Source organism: Scyliorhinus canicula, chromosome 4, assembly GCF_902713615.1.
Source record: "Scyliorhinus canicula chromosome 4, sScyCan1.1, whole genome shotgun sequence".
Taxonomy (NCBI): domain Eukaryota; kingdom Metazoa; phylum Chordata; class Chondrichthyes; order Carcharhiniformes; family Scyliorhinidae; genus Scyliorhinus; species Scyliorhinus canicula.
Window position 1 is genome coordinate 138,893,443 of NC_052149.1, and position 19,342 is coordinate 138,912,784.

The following is a 19,342-nucleotide window of genomic DNA, read 5'->3' on the forward strand; positions in this document are numbered from 1 at the left end:
CCCCTTGTTCCTCTCACTGTCTCTCTCCCCTTGTTCCTCTCACTGTCTCTCTCCCCTTGTTCCTCCCATTGTCTCTTTCCCCTTGTTCCTCCCACTGTCCCTTTCCCCTTGTTCCTCTCACTGTCTCTCCCCTTGTTCCTCTCACTGTCTCTCTCCCCTTGTTCCCCTGACTGTCTCTCTCCCCTGGTTCCTCTCACTGTCTATCTCCCCTTGTTCCTCTCACTGTCTCTCCCCTTGTTCCTCGCACTGTCTCTCTCCCCTTGTTCCTCTCATTGTCTCTCTCCCCTGGTTCCTTTCGCTGTCTCTCTCCCTTTGTTCCTCTCACTGTCTCTCCCCTTGTTCCTCTCACTGTCTCTCCCCTTGTTCCTCTCACTGTCTCTCTCCTCTTGTTCCCCTCACTGTCTCTCTCCCCTTGTTCCCCTCACTGTCTCTCTCCACTTGTTCCTCTCGCTGTCTCTCCCCTTGTTACTCTCACTGTCTCTCTCCCCTTGTTCCTCTCACTGTCTCTCTCCCCTTGTTCCTCTCACTGTCTCTCTCCCCTTGTTCCTCCCACTGTCTCTTTCCCCTTGTTCCTCTCACTGTCTCTCCCCTTGTTCCTCTCACTGTCTCTCTCCCCTTGTTCCTCTCACTGTCTCTCTCCCCTTGTTCCTCTCACTGTCTCTCTCCCCTTGTTCCTCCCATTGTCTCTTTCCCCTTGTTCCTCTCACTGTCTCGCCCCTTGTTCCTCTCTTTGTCTCTCTCCCCTTGTTCCTCTCACTGTCTCTCCCCTTGTTCCTCTCACTGTCTCTCTTTGTTCCTCTCATTGTCTCTCTCCCCTTGTTCCTCTCACTGTCTCTCCCCTTGTTCCTCTCACTGTCTCTCTTTGTTCCTCTCATTGTCTCTCTCCCCTTGTTCCTCTCACTGTCTCTCTCCCCTTGTTCCTCTCACTGTCTCTCTATCTTTGTTACTCTCGCCCTGTCTCTCTACCTTTCTATACCTTTGTTACTCGCTGTCATTCTCAGTACTCCCATCCTGTCACTTTTCCTTTCTTATCTGGTCCTCAGTACTTTGTTTCACGTTCCCGGCCACTCGGCGCTTCTCTCTCCCTCTCTGCTACCGTTTCCGCCTCCAGTTTCATTTTTAAGTTCTGCCTATTTCATTTCCTGATTCGTTCAGTTCATTTCTTCTGGCAGTCCACCGCGGCAGCCGGGGTTTGTGGGGAACATTTGGAGCAGATACTGAAGCAGGTCAGTGAGCTGATGGGAGTGGGGAAAGCTGGAGGATCCTGGACTTGGAAACATTTGGGATGTGGGCGGGATGTGTTCCAGTGATCAATCGGCTGGGGAGATTTCCGATCGATTGGTTCAGAGTCAGGGGCAGCAATGGGATGGATTTGGGCAGCTTTGAGCTGCTTCTTTCTCCTGGACCCTCATTAAACTGGGTCAGGAAATCGGAACCGGTTCAACTCCCCTTCCACCCACTTCTGGTACCGGGATTGACAGTAAGAGGCATCTGTAAAGAAAGAGGCCTCAACAACAGTCATCTGCATTGATGTAGCGCCTTGAACATCCCATTCACAGGAGAATTGTGGCAAATCTGCCGCACTGAGGAAGCCATTCGGCCCATGATGTCTGTACTATCCGGGCAAGAGCCATCCAGCCCTGCACTTCAGGACCTGATCCCAGTGTTTCTGTTAAATGCAATGAGGGTTTCGACCCATCAGCCTTTCAGACATTGAAATCCAACTTCCTACCACCCTCTGGATGAAAACATTTCTCATTAATCCCATTCTCACCCTGTCCAGCACTTTATAATCTATGATCCCTGGTTAACACAGGTCCTCCCTATCTTCACTATCCAGGTCCCTCACCATTTTATACAGCTCAACTAAATCTCCCCTCGACCTCTTTTACAAAGAAAATAACCCCAGTCTATCCAGTCATTCCACTTAGATAAAACGCGCCATCCCTGTGTAGTAGTATGACGAGGGGTATTATGGTACCTGGGAGTGTGAGCTGCCATTGGTGCAAAGGACTCGCTGCCCATTGACCCAGGTATCGTGTGCCTCTCAGCCGATTGGCTGAGAGGAAGGTAGCTCTACCTACGAGGCGCAGTATAAGAACCCGTGTGCCCCGGCAGCCAGCCATTCTTCTGTAAGTCTGCTGCCGGGTCCACTTCTTGCGAATTAAAGCCTATCGTTCGGACTTCATCTACGTTTCGTGTCCATTGATTGTGCATCACCCTGACAATACTCCCTTAAAACTCCTCGGCACCCTCTCTAGTGCGATCACATCTTGTAATGTGGTGACCAGAACTGCGTGACTGTGTGCGGTGATCTAACTGCGGCTCAACCAGTGTCTTATACAGTGTCAGCATATTTTATATTTAAAATGAAGCAAATGTAGATGTCGAGGGAGATATTATGCCAGATAAAAAGCTTAAAGAGGCAGTGGGTTAAAGAAAATGAAAGAGGTGAAGGGGTAGAAGAAAGCTCTGGAGCCTAGGGCCTGGGCAAATGAAAACACAGTGACCAATGCTGGAGTGATTCAAATCAGACATGCTCAAAGAGGCTGGAATTAGAGGAATGCAGATTCTCTGAGGGTTGTGGGATTGGAGAAGATTACAGGGATGGGGCTATGGAGGGATATGAAAACAACAATGAGAATTTTAAAATCAAGACATTGCTTTTACCGGGGCCATTGTAGATCAGAGAGTAGGGAGGTGAAAGAGGAACAGGGCCTATGTCCTTATCCCTACAGTGCAGAAGGAGCCAATTTAGCCCATTGACTCTGCACTGACCCTCTGAAAGAGCACCCTACCGAGATCCATTCCCCCACCCTATGCCCATAACCCTATCGAACCTGCAAATCTTTGGACTGTGGGTGGAAACTGGAGCACCCGGAGGAAACCCAAGCAGCTACAGGGAGAATGTGCAAACTCCACACAGACAGTGACCCAAGGCTGGAATTGAACCCGGGTACCTGGCGCTGTGAGGCAGGAGTACTAACCACCATGCCACCGTGCCACACATCTGCCACTGACCTGGTGTGAATTAGGATATGGGCAGCAGAATGTTGGATGAGCTCAAGTTTATGGAGGGTAGAATGAGGGAAACAAGCCAGCGGTACATACGCATTAGGAACATGAATAGGATCCCTTGAGCCTGCTCCACTATTTGAAAAGGTCATTGCTGATCTGACTGTGCGCTCATTCCACATTCCGCCCACCCCAAAAACCTTTGACTCCCTTGTTAGTCAGGAATCCATCTACACCTGCCTTAAAAATATTCAATAACCTTGACTCCACCACACTCTCAGGGGAAGAGACTCCAAAGTCTCACGACGCTTGGAGAGAAAGAAAATCTCCTCATCCCAATCTTAAATGGGAGATGCCTTATTTTAAACTGTGACCCTAGTTCTAGTCTCTCTCACAAGGGGAAACACTCTTTCAGTTTCCCCCCTGTTAAGTACCATTGTAAGTTTCAATAAACTCACCCCACAATCTTCTAAAGTCCAATGGATATAGGCCCAGCCTCTCATACAAGGCCCTTTCCTCATAAAGTAACCACTCCCCCATCCACCCCATTCCAGGTACCAGTAACCTTCTCTGAACTGCTTCTGATGCATTTATATACTTTATTAATTATGGAGACCAAAACCGTACATTGGACTCCTGATATGGTCTCACCAATGCCTTGTATAACTGTAGCAAAACATGGCCAACTTTTATATTCCATTCTCCTTGCAGTAATTGACAACCTTCCATTTGCCTCCCTAATCTCTTGCTGGTTAAGGAGTAATTACTGTGTTGGAATAGTCAGGTCTAGAGATAACAAAGGCTTGGACGAGGGTTTCAGCCGCAGATGTGCTGAGGCAGGAGTGGAATTGGGCGATATTAGGGGGGGAAACAAATGGTCTTTGCTGTGGCTCATGTTGTTGTGGTCAGACATGACACTAAAGCTTCAGTCCGTGTCTAGACTTGTTGTGGAGAGGGATGGACTCAGTGGCTAGGGAGCAGAGTCCGTGGTGCGGACAGGTGGCTTCAGTCTTCCCAATATTTAGTTGGAGGAAATTTCTGCTCATCCAGTACTGAATGTCAGAAAAGTAGAATGATGATTTGGCAACAGTGGGAGTGGGGTGGCACGGTGGTACAGTGCACTGCTACCTCACAATGCCAGGGACCCGGGTTTGTCTCTGGCCTTGGGTGATTATTTGTGTGGAGATACCACATTCTCTCTCTGTCTGCATGGGTTTCTTCCGGGTGCTCCAGTTTCCTCCATAGTCCAAAGATGTGTAGGTTAGGTGGGATTACAGGGTGATAGGAATAGGGCTGGAGAGAGGTCCTAGGGTGCTCTTCCAAAGGGTCAGTGTAGACTCGATAGGCCTCCTTCTGCAGTGTCAGGATTCTATGGAGTGAGGCGGTGGTGAAGTAGAGTTGGCTGTTCATTACTGTACAAGTGGAAACCAGCAATTTGTTCTTGAATGTTGTCACTGAGGGGCAGCACAGGGATGCAAAATAGAGGACCAGGGGAAGGCCAGTGTAAGCAGCACAGTAGCACAAGTGGATATCACTGTGGCTTCACAGCGCCAGGGACCCAGGTTCGATTCCCCGCTGGGTCGCTGTCTGTGCGGAGTCTGCACGTTCTCCCCGTGTGTGTGTGGGTTTCCTCCGGGTGCTCCAGTTTCCTCCCACAGTCCAAAGACGTGCAGGTTAGGTGGATTGGCCATGATAAATTTCCCTTAGTGACTAAAAAGGTTGGGAGGGGTTATTGGGTTACGGCGATGGGGTGGAAATGAGGGCTTGAGTGGGTCAGTGCGGACTCGATGGGCCGAATGGCCTACTTCTGCACTGTATGCATGTATGTTCTATAAGTAACACTCTGGCTACGATTATATAGTTAATACCATCACCCCAGCCCTCCCCCAAGCTGGATGCCAGTGGAGAGACATTGGAGGAGGATGGTGTGGTCCATATAAAATCCTGAGGGGATAGGGTGAATACTGAAAAGATGTTTCCCTTTGTAGGAGAGACTAGAACTAGAAAAGTATAAAAATATGGGGCTCCCCATTTAAGATGGAGATGAGTATTTGTTTCTCTTGAGGGTTCTAAGTTTATGGAACCACTGGACAGTGGTGGAGGCAGGGTCAGTGAATATTCTTAAGGCAGCGATAGATTTACTCCCTCGTTAGTCAAGAGTCTAAGTTGATCCCGGGGGTGGGCAGGAAAGTGGAATTGAGGTCACAAAGGCTCCTCTCAGATCAGCCATGATCTTATTGAATGGCGGAGCAGGATCGAGGGCTGACTGCCAGACTCATGCTCCTAATTTGTTTGTTTTACTATCAAAGGCTGCAGACAGGTCGAGATGGACAAGGAGGCATTGTTAACGTTTGTTATAGTCACATAGGATGTCATTTGTGACGTCAAGAAGAATTGTTTTGGTGCTGTGGCAGGGGCAGAAAGCATTCGGGATCAAAAGCTGGAGTTTTGGGTAAGATGTGCCCGGATTTTGGAGGTAAGAACACTTCCAAGGATTTGGGAAGATAGAGAGGCTGAGATGAGGGGAGATAGTTTGCGAACTTGGTGGCTGAAGGGTTGGTTTTTTGAGGAGTGCGGTGATTGTTCAAAAGAGGCAGAGACAGCACCTGAAGAGAAAGAACTGTCAACAATATCAGCCAGTAATGGAGACCAAGTTGAGTGGTCAGCGATAAAAGCAGAAAAAGATGGAAAAAGACACAGCAGGTCTGACAGCATCCGTGGACAGATAAAATAGAGTTAACGTTTTGAATTTGATTCTTCTTCGGAGCTGAATTGTTTAATGGGAATAGGGTTGAGGGCGCAGTATGTAGGTCTCATGGATAAGGTGAGCTTGGGGAGAATATGAGGGCAGATAAGAAAGAAGCATTTTGTAAACAATACACGTCCGGGGCTAGGGCAGGGGTTTAGTTTGGCCCAGTCGGCTAGTGGAAGAGGAGGATGTGGCAGAGGTAGTTGATTTGATTATTTCAACCTTAGTGATGAAGAAATTAATTTCACAAGAGGCCTGTTCACAGAAGTTAATGTTAGCCTACTTGTGACACTAATAAAGAAGATAGTCTTTCTTAGTGTTACAAGTAGGCTTACATTAACGCTGGAATGAAGTTACTGTGAAAATCCCCTAGTCACCACACTCCGGCACCTGTTCAGGTACACTGAGGGAGAATTCAGAATGTCCAATTCACCTAACAAGCATGTCTTTCGATACTTGTGGGAGGAAACGGGAGCACCGGAGAATGTGCAGACTCTGCACAGACAGTGACCTGCAGCCAGGAAACGAACCCGGGTCCCTGAAGCTGTGAAGCAACAGTGCTAACCATAAACATCATGGGCAGGATTCTCCGGATGCCGACACTGAAATCACGTTCGGCGATCGGTCGGAGAATCCCTGTTTCCGATGAAATCGAGGTGGCGCTCCTTTCGTGATACTCCATCCCCTCCAAAGTGCCGTACTCTAGGAGTACCCCGCACACCGTATCGACGGCCTCAGGACGTTGTCTGAGGCCCCCCCCCCCCCCCCCCCCCGATGCTTCACCCCCGACCAGCCGAGTTCCTGATGGCGTGCGTCTCTCATGGTATTACCTGTCGGGAACTCGGTGTGGCAGCTACGGACTCACTCCACGCTGTCACAGTCGGGGGAGAGCCGATCCGTCAGCAAGGGGTCTTTGGCAGGGGCTAGGGACACTGTTGGGGGGCTGGTCCGGGGCACGCAAGCCTGCCAAAGGGGGCGCACTATTTTGCAGGCCGGGTCCGCGCACAGCCGGCGCCATGTTGCATGGCGCGGCCGCTGCGTCCGCCGCAGTGCGCATGCGCAGCCACGCACCTGGCAATTCTCTGGGCCATATTGGCAGTTAGAGCCAGGTGCTCTGCACTGCCTTCTGCGAAACCCATCCAAACAGAGGATCGGTGGCCATTTTGCGCTGAATTTTCGGTTGTAAAAGGCCACCATTCCCATGCTGACGTTAGGACATAGCCTCAGAACTGGAGAATCCAGCCCCTTATTCTTTGGTGATAGCACCTCCAACAGTCCAGAAAGTTGCCATAGCTCCAGATGACCAGAGGTTGCTTTCTCCTTTGATGGGGAGAGCTGGCGGTGATTTAACTTGAGGATCACCACACCTCAGACAAGGGGCGAGGTTGAGAATATTAATAATAACCTTATATTGTCACAAGTATGAAGTTACTGTGAAAAGCCCCTAGTCGCCACATTCCGGCCCCTGTTCGGGTATGCTGGTACGGGAATTGAATCCGCGCTTCTGGCCTTATTCTACACCACAAACCAACTGTCTAGCCCACTGAGCTAAACAGACCCCCTACAGTCCAGCGCTGCAGTATATATTACATTTCCTAGAGTGAGATTAAGCACGCAACCTGCTGAATCAGAGACAACAGTGCCGTCCACTGGGCCAAATCACCATGAGAATGTATGATTGAAAGTTTAATCAAAGGGTTTGGGTTTTAAGAAGGGACTTAGCGAAGGAGATGGAAGTAGCGAGATGTCAGGGAGGAATTCTAGAGCGAATGGCTGCAGGAATGTTTGCCCATGATGGGCTGAAGGGAAGGGTGAAATAATACTCCAGAGACTCGAATCAGAGGAGTACTGAGTTCCTGGGGGTGGGAAGTTGTAGGGTTGGAAGAGACTAGAGAGAGAAGTGAGCAGGACCTGATTTGAGTTAAGATTTGGACAGCAGAGATGTAGATGAGCTCAAGTTTCAGGAGAGTGAAAGCTGGGAGAACATTGGAATTGTCAATTAGGAGGTGATAAATGCAGAGATGATAGTTTCACAACATGAGCTAAGACAGGGGCAGAAACAGGTGATGTTACATTGATGGAAGTCGGTGGTATTGTAATGGGGAGGCGATGGGGACAGTCGTGAAGAATCCCACTTTGGACGCCGATGAAGTAGCTTCATAGTCGTGAGTATATTAACGGCCAGTCTTTATTAACAAATCATAACTACATTAGAGAATACTGGTATGGAGTTGACACCATTCGAGGTCTGGGCGGCACAATGGCATAGTGGTTAGCGCTGATGCCTCACAGCGCCAGGGACCTGGGTTTGATTCCGGGTTTGGATGACTGTGTGGAGTTTGCACATTCTCTCCTTGTCTACATGGGTTTCCTCTGGGTGCTCTGGTGTCCTCCCACAGCCCAAAGATGTGCACATTAAGTTGATTGGCCATGCTAAATTGTGCAAAAGGTTAGGTGGTGATAGTGCGAGAGAGTGGTTCTAGGCAGAGTGCTCTTTCAGAAAGTTAATGCAGACTTGATGGGCCGAATTACCTCCTTGTATGCTGTAGGGATTCTATGACTAACCATTTCTAGACTGACCCTAGTTCTGGGTCATATGCCTTCTTACATTATTGTGTGGGCGGTGCTGTACTCAGACCTATGTTAACCCTTTATGTACCACACCCAGTAGCTCAACAGACAATTTAATTTTCTGAGATTGTGGACACTCTGCTCCAATCAGAGACTGTGGCTGGGGGAAGGGTTTGGAATCGATGACTGGGGAATAGAGATTGTGGTGGAGATCAAAGGCGATGGTCTCAGCCTTGTCAATGTTTAGGGGGTGGAAATTGGAGCTCATGGCTGGATATTGAACAATTCTGATAAGCTAGGTGTTGTCAATGTACTTGTAGAGGTTATTCAATGTCAGCAGATGATGTTGTCAAAGGGTAACCAGTATTGGAAGTAGCAGGGGTCTAAAGATGAATCCTTGTGGAAATGTTGGAGTTAATGGTAGTGGAATAGGAAGAGAAGCCAGTGTCATCAATCATCCATAAACAGAAAGGTGATTTCAGATTTCTCCTAAATCTTCAGTTTTGGAGTTACCCAGTCCTCTATAATTAACTTCACAGCAAGCTCAAGATAAGGTCGAAATAAGAGGGTTCGTTTATTTTACACACATACAAAATACAATTACTGCCTTTTTTTGCATTCACACAATGGAAGAGGGATAAGAAAAAGAAAGGGGTCCAGGGCAAAGATCACAGAATTATGATTTCATGCAAGTTTAGAGTCCAGAATCAAAAAGTCCAATGGTGCGTTCCTTCAGGGGCTAGCAGGTTGAAGCTGTTGCAGGGTGATTGTTCTTTCCAGAAATGACAACTTCCATGATGGAAGAAGGCAGACAGAGATAAATTAGCCTTGTTGGCCCACATACAGAAGTTCAAATGTTCTAGCAGAGCACAATGTAGATGAAGGTCAGGCAATTTAAACCTGGGCAGAACTCATTCTGTTGCTGCCTGTTAGGTGGAAAATGTCAGACTATATTTGTTTGCTCCACAAAGCAATGTTACAGGTTGTAGCAGCTAAGGAGGGGGTCGAGTGACATAACTCCCACTCCCTACCCTTGGTTTGGACAAAGGGTGAATATTCCTGGCCTGGATTCTCAAAGTAGTTATTGTTTCATCCGTTAATGAGATTACCAGCAGAGGCTTCAGAGTCCCATTATCCTTGCAGACAGAGTGGGCGCGATCTAACCGAAACCAAGTTGGAACAGAGTCCTGTGACGAGCGCATTTAACCGGATGTTTTGCAGCACTCGTAGCATCGAGGATCACCACACTACCTATCAGGACTCTGCCTCAATTCGGGTCCTCAGCAGGGAATGCTCGGCCGAGGCCACACTCAGACCTGTTTCTAGGACTGAGGAGCTGAATGGCGCTTGCCCGACGTCTCCAAGGCAAAGGGGTTAGATCCCAACGCCTCTGGTAAATCAGGGGAGAGCATATTAGCCGTCTGGCTCTAATATGCAGATTTGTAAAATACTGAACCTGCCCACAATGGGTGGGATTCAGATTGCGACATCTCGCGAGATCGCGTTAGATCTCAAGGGTGTCATAATATACATCCATGTATATAATGGAGTGCAGACAGGCAGTGATTGACACATGATGACCAGTACACAGAACACAGCAGCCAATCACCAGACAGGACACGACCACTATAAAGCCAGAGGGCACCAGTTTTCCCGCTCTCTCGGGATCCAGCCTCTGAGACAGTCAGAGCTAGTGAGCATTAGCCAGTGTAAACACCATGTGGTAGTCAGTAAGTCTGGTCAGGCTAGCCTCAGGTCTCCAGTCAAGTCCAGTCAGGTATCCACATCTACAACTCCCTTACATTCGCTGAAGGCGAAGACAAGACGAAATTTAATACAGTCCTGTTGAATTTCGACAGCCACTGCGACATTGAGATGAATTTTTAAAAAAAATTTAGATTACCCAATTATTTTTTCCAATTAAGGGGCAATTTAGCGTGGCCAATCCACCTACTCTGCACATTTTTGGGTTGTGGGGGCGAAACCCACGCAGACACAGGGAGAATGTGCAAACTCCACACGGACAGTGATCCAGAGCCGGGATCGAACCTGGGACCTCAGCGCCGTGAGGCGGTTGTGCTAACCACTAGGCCACCGTGCTGCCCGACATTGAGATGAATGAGAGCTTTGAAAGGTACGTTTTCCAGCAGAGGCTTCAGGGTAAGGATGAACCTTTTCAGTCCTTTTTGACCCATCTCCGCATCCTCGTGCAGTCATGTAATTATGACTCGACAGTTGATTCCATGATCCGGCATCAGATCGTTTTCGGGGTTCACTCCGATTCCCTTCGCCAGCAGCTCCTGAAAGTCAAGCAGCTCACCCTCACCATCGCCATCGATACGTGCGTTCTCCATAAGCATGCTAACAACCGGTACTCCCACATCAGGGCGGCAGAAACGGCAAAGCTAAACCCCCACGAAGCAGAATGGGTGCAGGCCATCACACAAATGCAGGGCCTGAGTCTTGATGAGAGTGGCCATTTCGCACGCTTTTCCCGGGCTCCAGCGCATGCGTGCCACGACCGAGATCGACGGCCAGCCTGCGCGGGTGCGTACGTCATTCGACCGTACTGCGCATGCGCGTTGGCGCATGGAACACGCTGACGTTGGCGTCATGACCTGTCTGAATTGTGGCTCCGCCCATTTAAAGTGGCAATGTCCGGCAAAATCACAACGCTGTCTAGTGTGGCAAGCTTGGCCACTACGCAGCCCTTTGCAGATCTGCTCCACTGCCCAGCATCCAGCGATCCCAGCCACGGCGCAGAAGCGTCTGTTCAATACAGCAGGCCATGACAGACTCCGACCCCGACAGCCCACCAGATCCTGACGCCGAGTGCCTCAAATCCCCATTCCGGGTGGGCATCATTACTAAGCATGCGCTGCCTTTCTCAAAGGTGATGAAACAACTCCCAATCCTGAGCTTTGATCCTGACGACGAGTGGTGTGCTATCCTTACGGTTAACAAGGCTCGCATATGTTTCAAGCTGGACACCGGCGCTTCAGCGAACCTCATTTCGAAATCCGATCTCGACACCATCCGCGTCAGACCAAGCATTCTTCCATCGGCCTGCCAGCTCTTTGACTACAATGGCAATGCCATTGCTGCCAGTGGCTCATGCCAGCTTGCGGTTTCCTACAGGTCATTAAAAGCGACACTGCGATTTGAGATCGTAGGACCTGACAGAGCATCCTTGCTCGGTGCTCGGGCCTGCAAACTCCTGAACCTGGTTCAGCGAGTCCACACCATGTCATCCTCACAGGCGACGGCCTCACCTGATGAAAACTTCCAGGCTCAAATTGACGACATCATAGCCAGTACCATAGCGTGTTCGACGGAATGGGCACACTCCCATACCGATACAAAATCCTGCTGAAACCAAACGCCAACCCTGTGGTTCACGCACCGCGTCGGGTGCCAGCACCCCTCAAGGACTGCCTCAAGCAGTAGTTGCAAGACCTCCAGGACCAGGGCGTCATATCAAAGGTCATGGAACCCATGGACTGGGTCAGCTCCATGGTCTGCGTCAAGAAGCCGTCAGGGAAGCTTCGAATCTGTATTGACCCCAAAGATTTAAACCGCAACATCATGAAGGAACATTACGCGATACCAAAACGAGAAGAGTTAACCAGTGAGATGGCTCATGCAAAATTCTTTACGAAGCTGGATGCCTACAAGGGGTTCTGGCAAATACAGCTGGATGTGTCCAGTCGTAAGCTGTGCACATTCAATACTCCGTTTGATTGCTACTGCTACAACCGAATGCGTTTTGGCATCATCTCTGCCTCAGAGGTATTTCACCGCATAATGGAACAGATGATGGAGGGCATCGATTGCGAGTGTACGTCAGCGATGTCATAATCTGCTCCACAACACCTCAAGAACACATCGATCGCCTCAAGCGGGTACTCCACAGGATCTACGAGCATGGCCTCCGACTCAACAGAGCCAAATGCTCATTCGGTCAACCAGAATTTGTCACCCGCCACAGAGACTGAATTTATAGACTGAATGTTGCATAACTTTGTTATCTCATCGTTTTGACATGTGAATATCGTTTTTTATTGTTTTATCTGCCCTATATCTGCACTGGTGACACCTTCCTCTGTATATTAGTCCATTTTAGCATATTCTGCATATGGTCATGTACATACACACATCTTCACGCACATGCACCTCAAAATTTATTACCTGAACACAAACTTTACAAAAAAAGGGGGGGGACATGTCATAATATACATCCATGTATATAATGGAGTGCAGCCAGGCAGTGATTGACACACAGGGTGACCAGTAAGCACACAGAACACAGCAGCCAATCACCAGACAGGACACAACCACTATAAAGCCAGAGGGCACCAGTTTTCCCGCTCTCTCGGGATAGAACATAGAACAGTACAGCACAGAACAGGCCCTTCGGCCCTCGATGTTGTGCCGAGCAATGATCACCCTACTTAAACCCACGTAACCCGTATACCCGTAACCCAACAATCCCCCCATTAACCTTACACTACGGGCAATTTAGCATGGCCAATCCACCTAACCCGCACATCTTTGGACTGTGGGAGGAAACCGGAGCACCCGGAGGAAACCCACGCACACACAGGGAGGACGTGCAGACTCCACACAGACAGTGACCCAGCCGGGAATCAAACCTGGGACCCTGGAGCTGTGAAGCATTGATGCTAACCACCATGCTACCGTGAGGCCCCTCCAGCCTCTGAGACAGTCTGGGATCCAGCCTCTGAGACAGTCAGAGCTCGTGAGCATTAGCCAGTGCAAACACCATGTGGTAGCTAGTAAGTCTGGTCAGGCTAGTATCAGGTCTCCAGTCAAGTCAGCATAGTGTCAACCCACAGTTGAACATGTAAAATAGTTAGATATTAAATAAAATCGTGTTGCATCTCATCAAGTGTTGGAAATCTGTCTCTTGCTACACTGCATCAAACGCAGTCCACATAGACCCAGCCTACCCAACACATCAAAGGGTACGGTGAGCCAGATAGATTCCAGAAGAGGGATCTCGTCGGCATCTACCGGCTGCTCCACCTTTCAGGCGCAACGCGTCTGGTAGATCGAACCCAGCATCTCTGGTGGTCAGGATTGTTCTTTAGAGATATAAGGAGGCTATGTGTAGTTCTGGAGATATGGAGTATTTGCCTCTTTTCAGAAATAATGTCTGCTGTTGTCTGAAGGCCAGAAATCCATCTGATATCATAGAATTCATAGATTATCATAGAATTTACAGTGCAGAAGGAGGCCATTCAGCCTATCGAATTTGCACTGGCTCTTGGAAAGAGCACCCTACCCAAGGTCAACACCTCCACCCTATCCCCATAACCCAGTAACCCCACCCAAAACTAAGGGCAATTTTGGACACTAAGGGCAATTTATCATGGCCAATCCACCTAACCTGCACATCTTTGGATATGAGTCATGTCCAGTCAGGCACTTTTGGGTAAAGCTTTTGTCCATTTAAAAAAGAATAATTTTAGAAAGTAGCCAGGTTGATGTTTACATACTGTTTCCTTATCTGCCTGACAGTGTTGGAGATCCACTTGTTACACTTGGACAGGTCAAAGTGGAATCCGGGAGGTCAGTAATGAAGGAGAGGTATTGAAAAAGGATGGTGTGGTCAACATTGTCAAAGGCTCCAGAGAGATTGAGAAAGTTCAGGAGGGAAAATGCGAAAGTTCAGGAGGGAAAACCCAGTCCATGGGTCACATAAAATTAAACGTGTCATTTAGGCCGCGGGCAGTTTTAATAGTTTTAATATGGATGAAAATCTAATTGGAGATATTTAAATATGGGGCTACAGGAAAAATGAACGTTGATTCAGACAAGTTGAGGATGGTATTGTTGAGAGTTTTGGGGGAAAGGTTGATAATGCTGGGGGATGGACAATACCATCGTCATTAATACTATCCTCCTCCCCACCACTGTCTCAAGCTTGACTAAACTATTTTCAACCAAGACGAAGCTTCTGGTTACCATTACCCATTACCCTTCACAACTGCTGCTTACTTCTCGCTCAGTGACCTTGCCCCTGGCATCTTCATCTCAGCCCATCTCCTAGTACCTCATACTCAGCCTTGTCACTAAGAGCACCTAGCCATACCTCTGTAATTGTCCATCTCCACCCCATCTCAGCTCTTCCTCATTCATATCTTTGTTATCTCTAGACTTGACTATTCCAATGCTCTTCTGGTCAGTCTTCTGCCTTCCTTAAATTTGAAGTCATCCTAAACTCTGCTGCCCAAATTCTCATTCGCACCAAATGCCATCTGCCTATCATCCCAGTGCCAAACAACACCTTCATTTTAAAATTCTCATTTTGTTTTCCAATCCCTCCATGGCCTCACCCCTCCCTATCTAATCCCCTCCAGCTCCACAACACTGAGAGAAGACTGTGGTGTAGTGGTATTGTCATTGGACCAGAAACCCAGGGTAATGTTCTAGGGGCCTGGGTTCAAATCCCGCCATCGCAGAAGGTGAAATTTGAATTCAATAAAAGTCTAAAGATGACCATGAAACCATTGTCGATTGCCATAAAAACCCATCTGGTTCACAAATGTCCCTTTGGGAAGTAAATCTGTCGTCCTTACCTGGTGTGGACTACATGTGACTCCAGACTCACACAGCAATGTAGTTGACTTTGAACAAGGGCAATTAGGGATGGGCAATAAATGCTGGCCTAGCCTGTGACGCCCACATCTCATAAACAAATGTTTAAAAACCCTCTGTGATACCAGTGCTCCTCTAATTCTGGCCTCTCGAGAGCCTCTGTTTTAATCGCACCACCATTGATGGATGTGTCTTCAGTTGTCTGGGCCCCGAGGCTCAAAAATTCCCTCCCAAAATCTCTCTGCTTATCCACCCCACTGACTCCTTATGTAGTTAAGTGTTATATTTTGTTTGGTAATCCCCTGTGAAGCACCTTGACATGTTTTATTACATTAAATATGCAATATAAATATAGGTTGTTGATGATCCTGTTTGTATCTGCTCTCTTTCACTCTCCATTCACCTCCTCTCATTCAAAACCCTGCGGCCTAAATCGTCACATGCACCAAGTTCCATTACATTTCACTAACCTGGTACCCTAACACCTCAAATTTAAAATTCTTATCCTCTGCTTTAACCGTTTTCCATGCCTCTTTGCTTCTGATCTATTTAATCTCCTCCAGCTCTACAACCCCACCCCCAGAACTCACCATTCCTCTGACTCTGGCTCCGATGTACATCCCTCTCTTCCCGTCACGCCATTGGCAAACGTGGCTTTAACTGTCAGTCACATTTGCTCCTTAAACCTCTTGAGCTCTCCAGCTCCTGCCTTCCTTTTAAGACCCTCCTTAAAACCCACTTTGCCACCACAAGGCTTTGGTCACCCCCACCTATTGTCTCCCCACAGCTCAGACTCCAGTCTCTTGTGACGTAGCGTGGGCCAAGCAGTGTGGGCTGAGCAGTATGGGTCAAGCGGTGTGGGCTGAGCGGTGTGGGCCGAGCGGTGTGGGCAAAATGGTGTGGGCCTAGTGGTGTGGGCCGAGTGGTGTGGGATGAGCGGTATGGGCTGAGCGGTATGGGCTGAGCGGTGTGGGCCAAGTGGTGTGGGCCAAGTGGTGTGGGCCTAGTGGTGTGGGCCGAGTGGTGTGGGCTGAGCGGTGTGGGCCGAGCAGTGTGGGCCGAGCAGTGTGAGCCGAGCGGTGTGGGCCGAGCGGTGTGGGCTGAGCAGTGTGGGCCGAGCGATGTGAACCGAGCGGTGTGGGCCGAGCGGTGTGGGCCGAGCGGTGTGGGCCTAGTGGTGTGGGCCGAGCAGTGTGGGCCGAGCGGTGTGGGCCGAGCGGTATGGGCCGAGCAGTGTGGGCCGAGCGGTGTGAGCCGAGCAGTGTGAGCCGAGCGGTGTGGGCCGAGCGGTGTGGGCTGAGTAGTGTGGGCCAAGCAGTGTTGGCCGAGCAGTGTAGGCTGAGCAGTGTGGGCCGAGTGGTGTGGGCCGAGCGGTGTGGGCCGAGCGGTGTGGGCCGAGCGGTGTGGGCCGAGCGGTGTGGGCCGAGCAGTGTGGGCCGAGCGGTGTGGGCCGAGCGGTGTGGGCCGAGCGGTGTGGGCCGAGCGGTGTGGGCCGAGCAGTGTGGGCCGAGCAGTGTAGGCTGAGCGGTGTGGACTGAGCAGTGTGGGCTGAGCGATGTGAACCGAGCAGTGTGGGCCGAGCGGTGTGGGCCGAGCGGTGTGGGCCGAGCGGTGTGGGCCGAGCGTTGTGGGCCAAGCAGTGTAGGCTGAGTGGTGTGGGCTGAGGAGTGTGGGCCGAGCAGTGTGGGCCGAGCGGTGTGAGCCGAGCGGTGTGAGCCGAGCGGTGTGGGCCGAGCGGTGTGGGCCGAGCAGTGTGGGCCGAGCGGTGTGGGCCGAGCGGTGTGGGCCGAGCGGTGTGGGCCGAGCAGTGTGGGCCGAGCAGTGTAGGCTGAGCGGTGTGGACTGAGCAGTGTGGGCTGAGCGATGTGAACCGAGCAGTGTGGGCCGAGCGGTGTGGGCCGAGCGGTGTGGGCCGAGCGGTGTGGGCCGAGCGGTGTGGGCCAAGCAGTGTAGGCTGAGTGGTGTGGGCTGAGGAGTGTGGGCCGAGCAGTGTGGGCCGAGCGGTGTGAGCCGAGCGGTGTGAGCCGAGCGGTGTGGGCCGAGTGGTGTGGGCCGAGCAGTGTGGGCCGAGCGGTGTGGGCCGAGCGGTGTGGGCCGAGCGGTGTGGGCCGAGCAGTGTGGGCCGAGCAGTGTAGGCTGAGCGGTGTGGACTGAGCAGTGTGGGCTGAGCGATGTGAACCGAGCAGTGTGGGCCGAGCGGTGTGGGCCGAGCGGTGTGGGCCGAGCGGTGTGGGCCAAGCAGTGTAGGCTGAGTGGTGTGGGCTGAGGAGTGTGGGCCGAGCAGTGTGGGCCGAGCGGTGTGGGCCGAGTGGTGTGGGCCGAGCAGTGTGGGCCGAGCGGTGTGGGCCGAGCGGTGTGGGCCGAGCGGTGTGGGCCGAGCGTTGTGGGCCAAGCAGTGTAGGCTGAGTGGTGTGGGCTGAGGAGTGTGGGCCGAGCGGTGTGGGCCGAGCGGTGTGGGCCGAGCGGTGTGGGCCGAGCAGTGTGGGCCGAGCGGTGTGAGCCGAGCGGTGTGAGCCGAGCGGTGTGGGCCGAGCGGTGTGGGCCGAGCGGTGTGGGCCGAGCGGTGTGGGCCGAGCGGTGTGGGCCGAGCGGTGTGGGCCGAGCAGTGTGGGCCGAGCAGTGTAGGCTGGGCGGTGTGGACTGAGCAGTGTGGGCTGAGCGATGTGAACCGAGCAGTGTGGGCCGAGCGGTGTGGGCCGAGCGGTGTGGGCCGAGCGGTGTGGGCCGAGCGGTGTGGGCCAAGCAGTGTAGGCTGAGTGGTGTGGGCTGAGGAGTGTGGGCCGAGCAGTGTGGGCCGAGCGGTGTGGGCCGAGCGGTGTGAGCCGAGCGGTGTGGGCCGAGTGGTGTGGGCCGAGCAGTGTGGGCCGAGCGGTGTGGGCCGAGCGGTGTGGGCCGAGCGGTGTGGGCCGAGCAGTGTGGGCCGAGCAGTGTAGGCTGAGCGGTGTGGACTGAGCAGTGTGGGCTGAGCGATGTGAACCGAGCAGTGTGGGCCGAGCGGTGTGGGCCGAGCGGTGTGGGCCGAGCGGTGTGGGCCGAGCGGTGTGGGCCGAGCAGTGTAGGCTGAGTGGTGTGGGCTGAGGAGTGTGGGCCGAGCAGTGTGGGCCGAGCGGTGTGGGCCGAGTGGTGTGGGCCGAGCAGTGTGGGCCGAGCGGTGTGGGCCGAGCGGTGTGGGCCGAGCGGTGTGGGCCGAGCGGTGTGGGCCGAGCAGTGTGGGCCGAGCAGTGTAGGCTGAGCGGTGTGGACTGAGCAGTGTGGGCTGAGCGATGTGAACCGAGCAGTGTGGGCCGAGCGGTGTGGGCCGAGCGGTGTGGGCCGAGCGGTGTGGGCCGAGCGGTGTGGGCCGAGCGGTGTGGGCCAAGCAGTGTAGGCTGAGTGGTGTGGGCTGAGGAGTGTGGGCCGAGCAGTGTGGGCCGAGCAATGAGGGCCGAGCGGTGTGGGCCGAGCGGTGTGGGCCGAGCGGTGTGGGCCGAGCGGTGTGGGCCGAGCGGTGTGGGCCAAGCAGTGTAGGCTGAGTGGTGTGGGCTGAGGAGTGTGGGCCGAGCAGTGTGGGCCGAGCAGTGTAGGCTGAGCGGTGTGGGCTGAGGAGTGTGGGCCGAGCAGTGTGGGCCGAGCAATGAGGGCCGAGCAGTGTGGGCCTAGTGGTGTGGGCCTAGCGGTGTGGGCTGATGAGCTTCCCGTACCAGCCTCCCCGGACAGGCGCCGGAATGTGACGACTAGGGGCTTTTCACAGTAACTTCATTGAAGCCTACTCGTGACAATAAGCGATTTTCATTTTTCATGAGTGTGGGCCGAGCAGTATGGGCTGAGCAGAGTGGGTCGAGCTGTATGGGCCCAGCAGTGTGGGCAGTGTGGGTCGGGCAGTGTGGGCCAAGCAGTGTGTGCCGAGCAGTGTGAGCCGAGGAGGGGTTACAGGGTTGCATGGGATAGGTGGAGGCCTGGATAAGGTGCACTTTCAGAGTGTTGATGCAAACTTGATTGGCGAAATGTTGGGATTCTATGATTTCTATGATAATTTGTAGAATGCAGAGAGAGGGAATCAGGTAGGGAATCCTGAGGATAGGGGTGAAACTTAGAATCTTAGAATCCCTCAGTGCAGAAGGAGGCCATTTGGCCCATCGAGGCTGTACTGACCCTCTGAAAGAGGGTCCACCTATGCCCAAACACCACCCGATCTCCATAACACCACTTAAGGGCAATTTAGTATGGCCAATCCACCTAATCTGCTAATCTTTGGACTGTGGGAGAAAAAAACCGGAGCACCCGGAGGAAACCCACGCAGACACGGGGAAAACATGCAAATTCCACACAGTCACCCGAGGTCAGACTCGATCCCGGGTTCCTGGCGCTGTGAGGCAGCAGTGCTAACCACTGTGCCACTGTGCCACC

At 51.9% G+C, this 19,342-nt stretch overlaps 1 protein-coding gene across 1 annotated transcript in view; it reads left to right on the top strand.

Annotated features, from left to right (window-relative positions):
• The first annotated feature begins 980 nt into the window (after positions 1 to 980).
• Positions 981 to 19,342, top strand: part of LOC119965040 (apoptosis-associated speck-like protein containing a CARD) — a 33,044-nt gene continuing 14,682 nt past the window's right edge. The window contains exon 1 of the mRNA XM_038795258.1: positions 981 to 1,226. The gene's annotated coding sequence lies outside the window, so the exon portion shown is untranslated. The remainder of the gene's footprint in view (positions 1,227 to 19,342) is intronic.